Here is a 13,292-nt window from a genome sequence, read left to right as displayed (position 1 = left end):
CCATATTTCAAATTGATATTTTTTCCATCACTGTAGATTATGTGAGATATAACAGCATCGTGAAGAGACCCGTTTCAGTGGGAAATGACGAAACAGTTCGTGCTTATGTTTACTGACCAACATTCACTGTCGATTCTAATAAAACTTTCAAATGTTTAGCTTGCAAATGTAATACTTAGAGCAAATCATCCTCGCGATGAGAACCATTTCAGAGGGCAACGTCTTCACTGACCGACCTCGACTGTTCATTGAAGAAGGGCAAGCAGAGTGAAATACGGACCAGGAGGGCGATCTGAAGAGACATTCTGAAGCAGTCAGACGGAGGACAAGAAGTTATGCAAATGCGGGATTGCGTGGCCTTCAAAAGATCGCCTCCACCAGGAGCAGATTTTGGATAAATTATTAAACGTTGGAAATTCATGTTCTTCCTCTCACCTAGTCGTTTTGACCGTCTCCAAAACTCTTTCCAAGAACTACAATCAGCTGTTCGATTTTAGAGTTCATTCATTTTCATAACGTCGGCTTTGTTACTAGATAGTTGCCGACATGACTGATAGATCTCAGATACTATGTGTTATCTCGTTTGTATGCACATTCACGATGAAGACCCTGTAACTGGAAAGCTATTCCTCTTGCTGTGTGTTATCTCCCTTGTATGAACGTTCATGATGAAGACACTGTCCTTACTATGTGATCAAAAGTATTCGGACACCTGGCTGAAAATGACTTACAAGTTCGTGGCGCCCTCCGTCGGTAATGCTGGAATTCAATATGGTATTGGCCCACCCTCAGCCTTGATGACAGCTTCCACTCTCGCAGGCATACGTGAAATCAGGTGCTGGAAGATTTCTTGGGAATGGCAGCCCTTCTTCACGGAGTGCTGCACTCAGGAGAGGTAACGATGTCGGTCGGTGAGGCCTGTCACGAAGTCGGCGTTCCAAAATATCCCAAAGGTATTCTATAGGATTTACGTCAGGACTCTGTGCAGGCTAGTCCTTTACAGGGATGTTATTGTCGTGTAACCACTCCGCCAGAGGGCGTGCATTATGAACAGGTGCTCGATCGTGTTGAAACATGGAATCGCCATCCCCGAATTGTTCATTCAACAGTGGGAAGCGAGAAGGTGCTTAAAACATTAATGTAGGCCTGTGCTGTAATAGTGCCACGCAAAACAACAAGGGGTGCAAGCCCCCTCCATGAAAAACACGACCACACCAAAGCACCACCGCCTCCTAATTTTACTGTTGGCACTACAGACGCTGGCAGATGCCGTTCACCGGGCATTTGCCATACCCACTCTCTGCCATCGGACCCCACATTGTGTACCGTGATTCGTCACTCAACGTTTTTCCACTGTTCAATCGTCCAATGTTTACGCTCCTTACACCAAGCGAAGCGTCGTTTGGCATTTACTGGCGTGATGTGTGGCTTATGAACAGCCGCTCGACCATGAAATTAAAGTTTTCTCACCTCCCGCCTGACTGTCATAGTACTTGCATTGGATCCTGATACAGTTTGTAATTCCAGTACGATGGTCTGGGTAGATGTCTGCCTATTACAATTTACGAACCTCGGCGGTTCGGCGGTCCCTATCAGCCAACAGACGAGGTCGGCCTGTACGCTTTTGTGCTGTACGTGTCCCTTCACGTTTCCACTTCACTGTCACATCGGATACAGTGGACCTAAGGATGTTAAGGAGTGTGGAAATCTCGCGTACAGACGTATGACACAAGTGTCACCCAATCACCTGACCACATTCGAAGTCCGTGATTTCCGCGGAGCGCCCCATTCCGCTCACTCGCTATGTCTAATGACTACTGAGGCCGCTGATATGGAGTACCTGCCAGTAGGTGGCATCACAATGCGCCTAATATGAAAAACGTATCTTTTGGAGGGTGTTCGGATACTTTTGATCACATAGTGTATGTAATCAAAATTTCTGTTAACATAGGAAGTAAGTTTGTGTTTAATGCCCCTCGATGTCTAGATTATTAGAGAAGGGACACATGTTCGCGTTGGAAAAGGATGGCGAACAAAATCGACGGTGGACTACTCTAAGAACAGTCGCGGTATTCGTCTGAAGTTACAAGTGCCCCATCGGGACCATCCGATCGCCGTGTCATCCTCAACTGAGGATGCGGGTACGGAGGGGGGGGGGGGGGGGGGGCGGTCAGCACACCGCTCTCCCAGTATTTATGATGGTTTTCTTTGACCGGAGCCACTACTATTCGGTCGAGTATCTACTTAATTGGCATCACGAGGCAGTGTGCACCCTGAAAAATGGCAACAGCGTATGGCGGCCCAGATGGTCATCCACCCAAGAGGCGGCCAACCCCGACAGCGCTTAACTTCGGTGATCTGACGGGATCCGGTGTATCCACTGCGGCAAGGCCGTTGCTGAAGTGACCTAGGGAAACTAACTTAATCCTGAACCTGGATGGTCAGGTGGAGATTCGAACTCCAATCACGGGAACAGAGTACTGAGTCTCAACTAGAGTACTTACAATCCGCCTAACATTGATTTAATAATTTTTACATTCGTGTAAATATATTAGCAAATCCGAACATCACTGAACAGTAAAGGTATTTTTTGCTATTTATGCTCATCCTCAGTTGAAAAATCGTGAAGTTCTCTGCAGGTTTGGGGATTTGTTTCACCAGAAGGCCGATCAATAAAATGAGGTACATCGCATCAAGCGGTAGATTTGTTCATTTATCGCTCCAAAATGAAAGCAAACTTCAGTGCTGACACCGAATGAAAAATCGAACATGGTTGATATTTGTGTTGTAACTTGTATGTAATACACACACACTCGCAGTAGGCCTACACCAGTGCTAAGCGTCGCGGACATCATGTCAGCCTTCTTCAGCTGAAGCAGGCTCTCTTGCTCTGGAGCTCGTGACGTCTCTGTTCTAGTGTCGTAATGACGCAATGACTTCAGAGTCATTTAATATTTGATTTACTGTTAATTTAGGCTGAAGACAAATTAACGGTATAGTTCAGTAATTAATGATATAAAAGGGAGTTCCTCATAGCGTACCTGTCCTTTTAATCATGCATATCGTGTGTATGAGACAGTAACTGAAATAAATTGAAATAAGGAAATTCACTAGAAACATAAAACAGTAAATGTTACCATAATATTACCAAAATTAAAAATAAATTGGATTGTTCCGCTACGATAGCATTTTATCTGTGTAACATGAATGTGGGATTTATATTATATAGGCAACGAACATAAAAAGTAACTGACGTTTTCATAATAATGTTTTAAGAAATATATATTACTTAAAATATTATGTTGTGCGGAAGACTAGATATCTGTACCGGAATATTTTAACCTTCTGGTTGGACAGAGTTACTTCGATTACGTAAAAACCTGTTAATAACAAGTACTTAAAAACGGACTGGCGCAGTGCTTCCATATAAGATTCCTTGCGATAGCTCACGGCAGTTATCAATCACCAAACACGTTATCCCGCTCTGACTTTTAGTAAATGTTAGTAATATCGGAAAGGAAAAACTTTCTTGATGTTGTGACAATACTATCTGTTTGGGCACGAACCGGTTTTGGGCTTGCTAGTCAATCGTCGGGTCTCATTTGACGAATTCGGAAACCGGTTTGTGATCAAATAAACAGCATTTGCAGAACACCAAGAAAGTGGTTCCTTTTCACTATAATTGTCACGTTCTGTCAGTCACCGACAGAGAATTTTATAAATGTTAGAAACATAGGTCGTTATTTCCGAAATGGAAATGAAAAGTGAAAACTACGCTCACCGGACAAAAATTTCATTGCCCAACTGCGTATGCACAGATGAGACTTTACGCCTTTTCACAGGGCGCAGCCATCGAGTCACGTGGTCAACCGCGCGCTCTCTGCCTCTACGTGAGGATAGGGAAGTAACGATCAGTGAGACATTTATGTTTCTCAAACGGACGTTGTACGTAAGCGTGGGTAAATGTAACGACGTGACAGGGAGTCAAAGAGAGGCAGTCATCCTAGGCCGTACCCTTGGCCATATGGTGTGTGAAGTTACTAGCTTTGTTGGAGCTTCGCAGGGTGGATTGATCAACGTGTCTACAAGCAGTGGTGTAACACACATAGGCACGAAACTCGACGTCTGAGCGGCGCGGAGTGGCCGTGCGGTTTGAGGCGCCATGCACGGATTGCGCGGCCCCTCCCGCCGGATCTTGGAGTCCTTTCTCGTGCATGGATGTGTGTGTGTGTGTTGTTCTTAGCATAAGTTAGTTTAAGCATAGTGTAAGTTCAGGGACCTATACCTCAACAGTTTGGTCCCTTAGGAATTCACACACATTTTTTGAACGACGTCAGAATAGTGGACTGAAGAAGATTCTGAATGAGAGGGGCTGGAGACGCGTTTCAAAATTTGTGAATCAAAATCACATTCAAACCCGACAGTAATCGCTGGCAGGAGGTGAATGGAGGTCCACCCCAAACTGCTAGCGAGAGAGCATTGCGAAGGCGAGCGCATGCAACGAACACTTGGAGCCGGTCTCCTCGAAAAAGGCCACTGCTCACACAAGCATATAATGGCAACGACAGCAAAGCTCATCGGGCTGGAAGATTATGTGACTGGTATTCTGAACCCTTCGCCACGCTATTACGTCTCGACCGGACAGCAAAATAATCTGAATTGGAACCCATAGAACAACTGTGGAACATGTTGTAACAATGGGTAAAATGGTTCAAATGGCTCTGAGCACTATGGGACTCAACTGCTGTGGTCATCAGTCCCCTAGAACTTAGAACTACTTAAACCTAACTAACCTAAGGACATCACACACATCCATGCCCGAGGCAGGATTCGAACCTGCGACCGTAGCAGTCGCACGGTTCCGGACTGCGCGCCTAGAACCGCGAGAACAATGGGTAAAAGGCAGGCATCGAAATCCCCGCAATTTGGTGGAACTGTGCTATCAAATCTTCAGCGAATGGCTTAACCTACACCCGACGTACCTGCATAACATCTACATCTACATGACTACTCTGCAATTCACATTTAAGTGCTTGGCAGAGGGTTCATCGAACCACAATTATACTATCTCTCTACTATTCCACTCCCGAACAGCGAGCGGGAAAAACGAACACCTAAACCTTTCTGTTCGAGCTCTGATTTCTCTTATTTTATTTTGATGATCATTCCTACCTATGTACGTTGGGCTCAACAAAATATTTTCGCATTCGGAAGAGAAAGTTGGTGACTGAAATTTCGTAAAAAGGTCTCGCCGCGACGAAAAACGTCTATGCTGTAATGACTTCCATCCCAACTCGTGTATCATATCTGCCACACTCTCTCCCCTATAACGTGATAATACAAAACGAGCTGCCCTTTTTTACACCCTTTCGATGTCCTCCGTCAATCCCACCTGGTACGGATCCCACACCGCGCAGCAATATTCTAACAGAGGACGAACGAGTGTAGTGTAAGCTGTCTCTTTAGTGGACTTGTTGCATCTTCTAAGTGTCCTGCCAATGAAACGCAATCTTTGGCTCGCCTTCCCGACAATATTATCTATGTGGTCCTTCCAACTGAAGTTGTTCGTAATTTTAACACCTAGGTACTTAGTTCAATTGACAGCCTTGAGAATTGTACTATTTATCGAGTAATCGAATTCCAACGGATTTCTTTTCGAACTCATGTGGATCAACTCACACTTTTCGTTATTTAGCGTCAACTGCCACCTGCCACAGCATATAGCAATCTTTTCTAAATCGCTTTGCAAGTGATACTGGTCTTCGGATGACCTTACTAGACGGTAAATTACAGCATCATCTGCGAACAGTCTAAGAGAACTGCTCAGATTGTCACCCAGGTCATTTATATAGATCAGGAACAGTAGAGGTCCCAGGACGCTTCCCTGGGGAACACCTTGTTGAACCACTTCTTAACCGTATACGGGGACGAAATTACAATATTACATGATGCTTGTAATGTTTTTCTAGGGTCATTAATTTTTTTTCCGGTGAGCTTACATGACAGACTAAATATTTTTATAATGTTTGGTACTGAAAGAAAGGGGAAGTATCAGGTTGTATCATACAGTAATCGAAAATGTATATTATGTTATGTTAGTATCAACTTCTATCACGTGTACATTTAGGTTAGAAAACCAGAAAGCTGTTAGTCGTTATCGGTCTCCTTTTTGCGCTCGATGTTTTAAGTAATCTTGATTTAAATAATCTTTTAATTAACGAGAACCGCGTCACATACTACACCATCTCACTCGGCTGTCAAAGATCGTTTTCCGTTAATAACTTGTAAGTAGGCTGTTTAGGTTTTCTTATTGGTAACGCCGCTTAGCGCTCGGTATGAAAAATCACTGGCTGTGCTGTGCGCAGTCTGTGTTTAGTTTGCATTGTTGTCTGCCATTGTAGTGTCGGGCAGCGGCAGCTGGATGCTAACAGCGCGTAGCGTTGCGCAGTTGGAGGTGAGCCGCCAGCAGTGGTGGACGTGGGGAGAGAGATGACGGAGTTTTGAAATTTGTAAGAATTGGTGTCACGAACTGATATATATATATTATGACTATTAAGGTAAATACATTGTTTGTTCTGTATTAAAATCTTTCATTTGCTAACTATGCCTATCAGTAGTTAGTGCCTTCAGTAGTTTGAATCTTTTATTTAGCTGGCAGTAGTGGCGCTCGCGGTATTGCAGTAGCTTGAGTAACGAAGATTTTTGTGAGGTAAGTGATTTGTGAAACGTATAGGTTAATGTTAGTCAGGGGCATTCTTTCATACGGATTTTTGGAAGTCAGATTGCGTTGCGCTAAAAAATATTGTGTGTCAGTTTAAGTACAGTGATGTACAATTGTTCTAAGGGGAAGTTTCAAACTTACATGGGATTAGAGAGAGACACATTCTGCGCTACTGAGAACGATGTCCGCTACTAGACTGATACTCAGCCGGTTAAAACTGCGAAAAGTGTCCGGAGAGATAGAAAGAATTTGCGGCGCTTACCTCGAAGAGGACTCCCGTTGTCCACGAAGGTATGGACGACATGCCTTGCACCAGGTCCACGGAGCTTATATAGGCCTACGCACAGCTCACAGACCATTACGTGGGTCACGCCTCTGTGGCAACGTAACACGGGCCCCAAAACTGCCAACACAAGTTGACCTGAAAAGTGTTGGTTAATTCACTAGCTCCTCTGACTACCGATGACGAACTGCTTTCATTAGCCTGAATTGCTGCGGAAACAGGAATAAGGTTACTCGGTGAAGTACACACGTGCTGCCGCTTGTCGGTCGCACCAGCCGTCAAGAGCTTCGGGTCTGACCGCGTGGGCATAATTTGTTTTACGACACTGAGGGGAGCGCGGGGATTTTATTGTGCGAAACTACTCTTTCACGTCTCAGCGACCTTACCTCAACTGTGAACAAGAATTTCTCATCAAAAGTAAGCTAAAGAAGGATTTACGAGCAGGGTTTAGGGTAGTGTCGACGACGAGGTCATTAGAGACGAATAACATGGCAGCATAGAGAGGCATGTGGAAGGAAGTCGACTGTGTACTGTTTAAAGGAATCGTCGCACTCTTGCCCAAAACTGGGTGCTCAGACTTAATCAAATAAGCAACTTACTCTAAACTGGGAACTGATTTCAAAATTTCTAAAGCACATACTTTGGAGAGAAGCCATTATTAGTAAACAGTAAGACGGCGAAACACAGAATAGCGAACAGCTAATGTATTGTTGGCAGCGTTTGCCGTAAGGGTTATTCTTATTTAACGTATGAAAAGCACATTCATTGTTTGTAACAACAGTATCACAATTGCAAAATATTTTTGCGTATTACGAGCTTTTTTGCCATCAGGATCAAGGGGTTTCAGATTTTTTTCTTGACACCATCAAGCCACCTCTTCAGAGTTCTTCTGGTGCTTCCTCTGTGCCCCAAGGGATCTAGCGAATCAACTATTGATTAAATTTGTAGTGGTTTTGCCTTTCGTATGTGCTTGGCCGCCCGCAGCTTCAGTTTGCCAACTCACCCAAGGACATCTGCTGACTCTGTTTTGCTTCTGATCATCTCTGTCTCTTGATTATATTTTTACAATACAGGTATACTATTTCTGGTTGAAAGAAGTATTGACTTGCGGTTTATGTATTTCGAAATTTTACTCAAATCATTTTTGAATCTGCAATACGATGAATAATGAATGATATAGAACTCATTGTGTTCCATAAGAGTTCTTAATAATCATAATTATTTCCCTTGTCTGAGTTAGAAGACATCAATATTGTATACCTGTTCTCTGCAAGAATATATATATATATATATATATATATATATATATATATATATATATATATATATATATATATATATATAGGGTGTTACAAAAAGGTACAGCCAAATTTTCACGAAACACTCCTTACACACAAATAAAGAAAAGATGTTATGTGGAGATGTGTCCGGAAACTCTTAATTTCCATGTTAGAGCTCATTTTAGTTTCGTCAGTATGTAATGTACTTCCGCGATTCATCGCCAGTTGGCCCAATTAAAGGAAGGTAATGTTGACTTCGGTGCTTGTGTTGACATGCGACACATTGATCTACAGTACTAGCATCAAGCACATCAGTACATAGCATCAACAACTTAGTGATCATCACGAACGTGGTTTTGCAGTCAGTGCAATGTTTACAAATGCGGTGTTGTCAGATGCCCATTTGATGTTTGGATTAGCACGGGGTAATAGCCGTGGCGCGGTACGTTTGTATCGAGACAGATTTCCAGAACGAAGGTGTCCCGACAGGAAGACGTTCGAAGCAATTGATCAGCGTCTTAGGGAGCGCGGAACATTCCAGCCTATGACTCGCGACTGGGGAAGTTCTAGAATGACGAGGACACCTGCAATGGACGAGGCAATTCTTCGTGCAGTTGACGATAACCCTAATGCCAGCGTCAGAGAAGTTGCTGCTGTACAAGGTAACGTTGACCACATCACTGTATTGAGAGTGCTACGGCAGAACCAGTTGTTTCCGTACCATGTACAGCTTGTGCAGGCACTATCAGCTGCTGATTGTCCTCCACGGGTACACTTCTGCGAAGGGTTCATCTAGCAATGTGTCAATTCTCATTTCAGTTCAAATGTTCTCTTTACGGATGAGGCTTCATTCCAAGGTGATCAAATTGTAAATTGTCACAACCAACATGTGTGGGCTGACGAGAATCCGCACGCAATTGTTCAATCACGTCATCAACACAGATTTTCTGTGAATGTTTGGGCAGGTATTGTTGGTGATGTCTCGATTGGGCCCCATGTTCTTCCACCTACGCTCAATGGAGCACGTTATCATGATTTCATACGGGATTCTCTATCTGTGCTGCTAGAACATGCGCCTTTATAAGTACGACACAACATGTGGTTCATGCACGATGGAGCTCCTGCACATTTCAGTCGAAGTGTTCGTTCGCTTCTCAACAACAGATTCGGTGATCGATGGATTGGTAGAGGCGGACCAATTCCATGGCCTCCACGCTCTCCTGACCTCAACCCTCTTTACTTTCATTTATGGGGGCATTTGAAAACTCTTGTCTACGCAACCCCGGTACCAAATGTAGAGACTCTTCGTGCTCGTATTGTGGACGGCTGTGATACAATATGCTATTCTCCAGGGCTGCATCAGCGCATCAGGGATTCCATGCGACGGAGGGTGGATGCATGTATCCACGCTAACGGAGGACATTTTGAACATTTCCTGTAACAAAGTGTTTGAAGTCACGCTGGTACGTTCTGTTGCTGTGTGTTTCCATCCTACGATTAATGTGATTTGAAGATAAGTAATAAAATGAGCTCTAACATGGAAAGTAAGCGTTTCCGGACACATGTCCGCATAACATATTTACATGAAGAATTTCAGCACACAATTACACACTATCATGCATTTCAGTGGAACAAATAAGTAGGTACGCGCCACTAAGTAATCGATAATAAGCTTTACAATCTTTTTCACATTACTAGCCGGCCGGAGTGGCCGTGCTGTTCTAGGCGCTACAGTCTGGAACCGAGCGACCGCTACGGTCGCAGGTTCGAATCCTGCCTCGGGCATGGATGTGTGTGCTGTCTTTAGGTTAGTTAGGGTTATTTGGTTCTAAGTTCTGGGCGACTGATGACCTCAGAAGCTAAGTCGCATAGTGCTCAGAGCCATTTGAACCATCATATTACTAGTGTGAGTCAGCCATTGGCTTCTCATTTTTCTTAGGGATATGCTGTGACTTCACTCATTGCCGTCTGCACTAACAATATGAAAGATGTCCGCAACTACCGATCATGGGGTCACAGACACTGGAATCGAATTCAGGAGAAAGTGGGTTCAAATCCCATTTTGGCCATTGTGCTTTAGATTTCGCGTCCTTTTGCACATTCACTAAAAGAGATAACTTGGACAACTCTTTCAAGATGACCACAGTCGACGTCTCATAGCACCACTGTCCAATCTGAGTTTGTGCGCTGTCTATTATGAGCTCATCGCTGACGGGGCGTTATGTCATAAACTCGGTTCCATCCTTCCAACATTCCTTCCACGCAAGTGCACTTGTAATTTGTATAGAGACATACGCGTACACTGTGGATATACACACAAGACGTTACAATACGTTTCGATTTTTAGAAAACACGTCTCAATATTATAGTTGTGGGAGGTACTTTGAAACTGACCGCCTAATCAATTCCCAGAATGCCGCCAACAATTAATATAAAACTTTGGAATATACCAATCCGCTCTCCCTATTCCATAACTCTATGTCAAGCAACTTTTTATTAGCGTTTCTAATTATCCCCTTCACATTTTGGGCCAACACAAAAATCTTCTCGGAATCTCTATTGAAGTTGTTTTCAGAGGACCTGTTACTCATTGAGCAAAAACTGCAGAAAGTGTCTTGTTGTAGGGAAAGACTTGAGGAGTTTTGGCTGAAGTGAGCATTTATTGAAGTTCGTGAGCTCTAGAAAATATATAAAGAGATTGGCTTCTTGCAAAAATGTCAGCTTACGAAATGCCATAACTTTGTGAACATATCAAAATTTCTGGATATGGATCAGTGTGGTATACGAAATTTTGGTTTTTTTTGTCATTCCTCCACCTTGAGAACTAGGTTTCAACATCGCCTTCAGTCAGGACTCGGGCGGATCTGTCGCAACTGGACCAGATCGTATACCGGAGGGAGAGCCACAAAGAAACTCAGGGGAAAAGGTGGTTTTAATTCGCGCTTTCAGTATCAAGTTCTAAAATACAGCTAAAAATCTAGTGCTATCATTGCCATTTAAACTGTTGGAAATGAAGCGAAGAAATGGAAAGAAGTGTCGGAGAAAAGACGGATGAGATCTCGGAGAGGAGCTCCTGAACTGACTCCTTATGAGGAATAATGTTGACTTACAGGGCTTTGGCAGCCCCTCTCAAACAGTATTTTTTTCGTGGATTGTTTGGAATCCACTTTCAGTGATGTTGCCTTTTGATTGAAGTGTGTATTAGAGCAGATATGAGCAATGTAAGTCGGCTGTGGAGAGAAAGTATTTTATAGTCGATTCCAACTTCCTGACTCATTTTAAACAACCAGTAAGTTTAAAAACAGCACACTCAGCTGCAAAGTGAAAGAGTCACACTGTGAACAATGCTCAAAGCTGTGGCTAAGCCATTTATCCCCAGTATCCTTCCTTCCAGGAGTGCTAGTCGAGCGAGGTAAGTAGGGAAACTTCTGTGGAGAGAGATACTACCAGAAGCTGTGAGGGGTTGGCGAGAGTTTGAGACTGTGAGTCATCGCTGGATAGTTCAGCCGGTGAGAGCGTTACACGTGAACCATAAAAGACGACGTTCTGGTATCGATCTCCGGTGTGGCGCACAGTTTTAATCTGCCAGCTTGTTTCAGTTTTGTATGCGTTTAAAGATTGTCATGTAGTCTGTGAGACCTGTTTGGGTACATCTAAGCCCATCAGAAGTAGAGAACGCTTGATGAATCTGTAGAAGCTTTCCGAAGTCAAAGAAATTACTTCATTATTCCAGAAATGAGTTAATTAAATACAATTTTCGTTACCTTATTTGGCCACTTACGTGCACTTAGGGTGTCATAGTTACTATTACTATAGTGTGTATACAAAATTGTTCATTATGACAGAAGTCATGGTTTCGAGTTGTAGGTAGCATCCACATTTATAATATTTAGTTCAAATGGTTCAAATGGCTCTGAGCACGATGGGGCTTAACAACTGAGGTCATCAGTCCTCCTAATATTTAGTATTTTGATTCTAGTTATGGCCTGTCGATAGAAAGATTTTCCATTTTTCATTATGAAAATGAGTAATGTTTGATAATGTTTAAAACAAAATCTGTCAACCTCGCTTCTATAAAGCAGTTTCCTGAATGAAACTTAATCAATTTGGTTAAACTGCTCAGTGAAGAATACCAAGCATACTGAATGTTAATACACATATTTTATGGTGCCTCTACCAACCCAAACTTCTTTATGCTATCAGCGAAGCATGTTTCGAGATGAATGTACTGTATATGTTTGTTATGGATTTAATTAAACTAAAAGTTTCTGAAAGACTTGTAATTTCAAAAACTGATAGTAAGAAGCTACAATTATTTAATGCAAACGGGGGCAAGTGGCCATCTTGAAGGACACCTTTCACAGCTGCAAGTTAAGCTGTTTTCAGGTTTTTGTTCCTAGAAACTGTTTGTGAAACATTTCTTTAGGCTGAATGTTTTAACGAAGAGTGGCACCTTCCACCTTATCATGTTTACTTGTTTTCAGCAATTCTCCTGTGAGGAACGAGACTCTTTGGCTTCAGCGCCCCTAACACACCTCACAGCTTTTCGGAGAATGCGTCCGTGAGCCGCAGCCACATACTTGTCTTCTGCGTCGAATCTTAACAGTTTTGTTTACAATCATGATATGATGTAATCGTCGGCCGTGGAGAGAAGTGGTGACTCACATGTGATAGGCTATAGCGAGATATTCCGCTATCTTGCCTATCACTGAAAGTTCTTAACGCCCAGGTAGACTTCTAAAATCCTTGAGTGAATCATGCGTAGCCACTAGGTTTGTGTTTCATAAAGAGATTCGCTTCTCTGCACTAAACAACAAGTCTTTTTAAGTGGTAGCCTTCGATACGTGGACTCCACAGAATTTATAAAGTCGTTGCAGACTAGAGGTCAGATTTATGACTACTTAAGTTAGGAATAGCCAAACGTCGTTATAGGCGGAAATGACTAACTCCAGATGCCAAGAATTTACTGAGATATAGCGTTCCGTGTGGTGGAACGCATAGGGTGTAA

The 13,292-nt window shown here is 43.1% G+C and overlaps 1 protein-coding gene across 1 annotated transcript in view; it reads right to left on the bottom strand.

The window, feature by feature from the left end:
- The window catches only part of LOC126268050 (chitinase-3-like protein 1), a 32,253-nt gene extending 25,257 nt beyond the window's left edge, over window positions 1–6,996 (bottom strand). Inside the window, exon 1 of the mRNA XM_049973478.1 lies at window positions 6,984–6,996. The gene's annotated coding sequence lies outside the window, so the exon portion shown is untranslated. The remainder of the gene's footprint in view (window positions 1–6,983) is intronic.
- Window positions 6,997–13,292: the final 6,296 nt, after the last annotated feature.

The sequence above is a fragment of the Schistocerca gregaria genome, chromosome 4 (genome assembly GCF_023897955.1).
Source record: "Schistocerca gregaria isolate iqSchGreg1 chromosome 4, iqSchGreg1.2, whole genome shotgun sequence".
NCBI classification, from domain to species: Eukaryota; Metazoa; Arthropoda; class Insecta; order Orthoptera; family Acrididae; genus Schistocerca; species Schistocerca gregaria.
The sequence above is the reverse complement of the archived record's forward strand: the minus strand, read 5'-3'. Positions and strand labels throughout refer to the sequence as shown.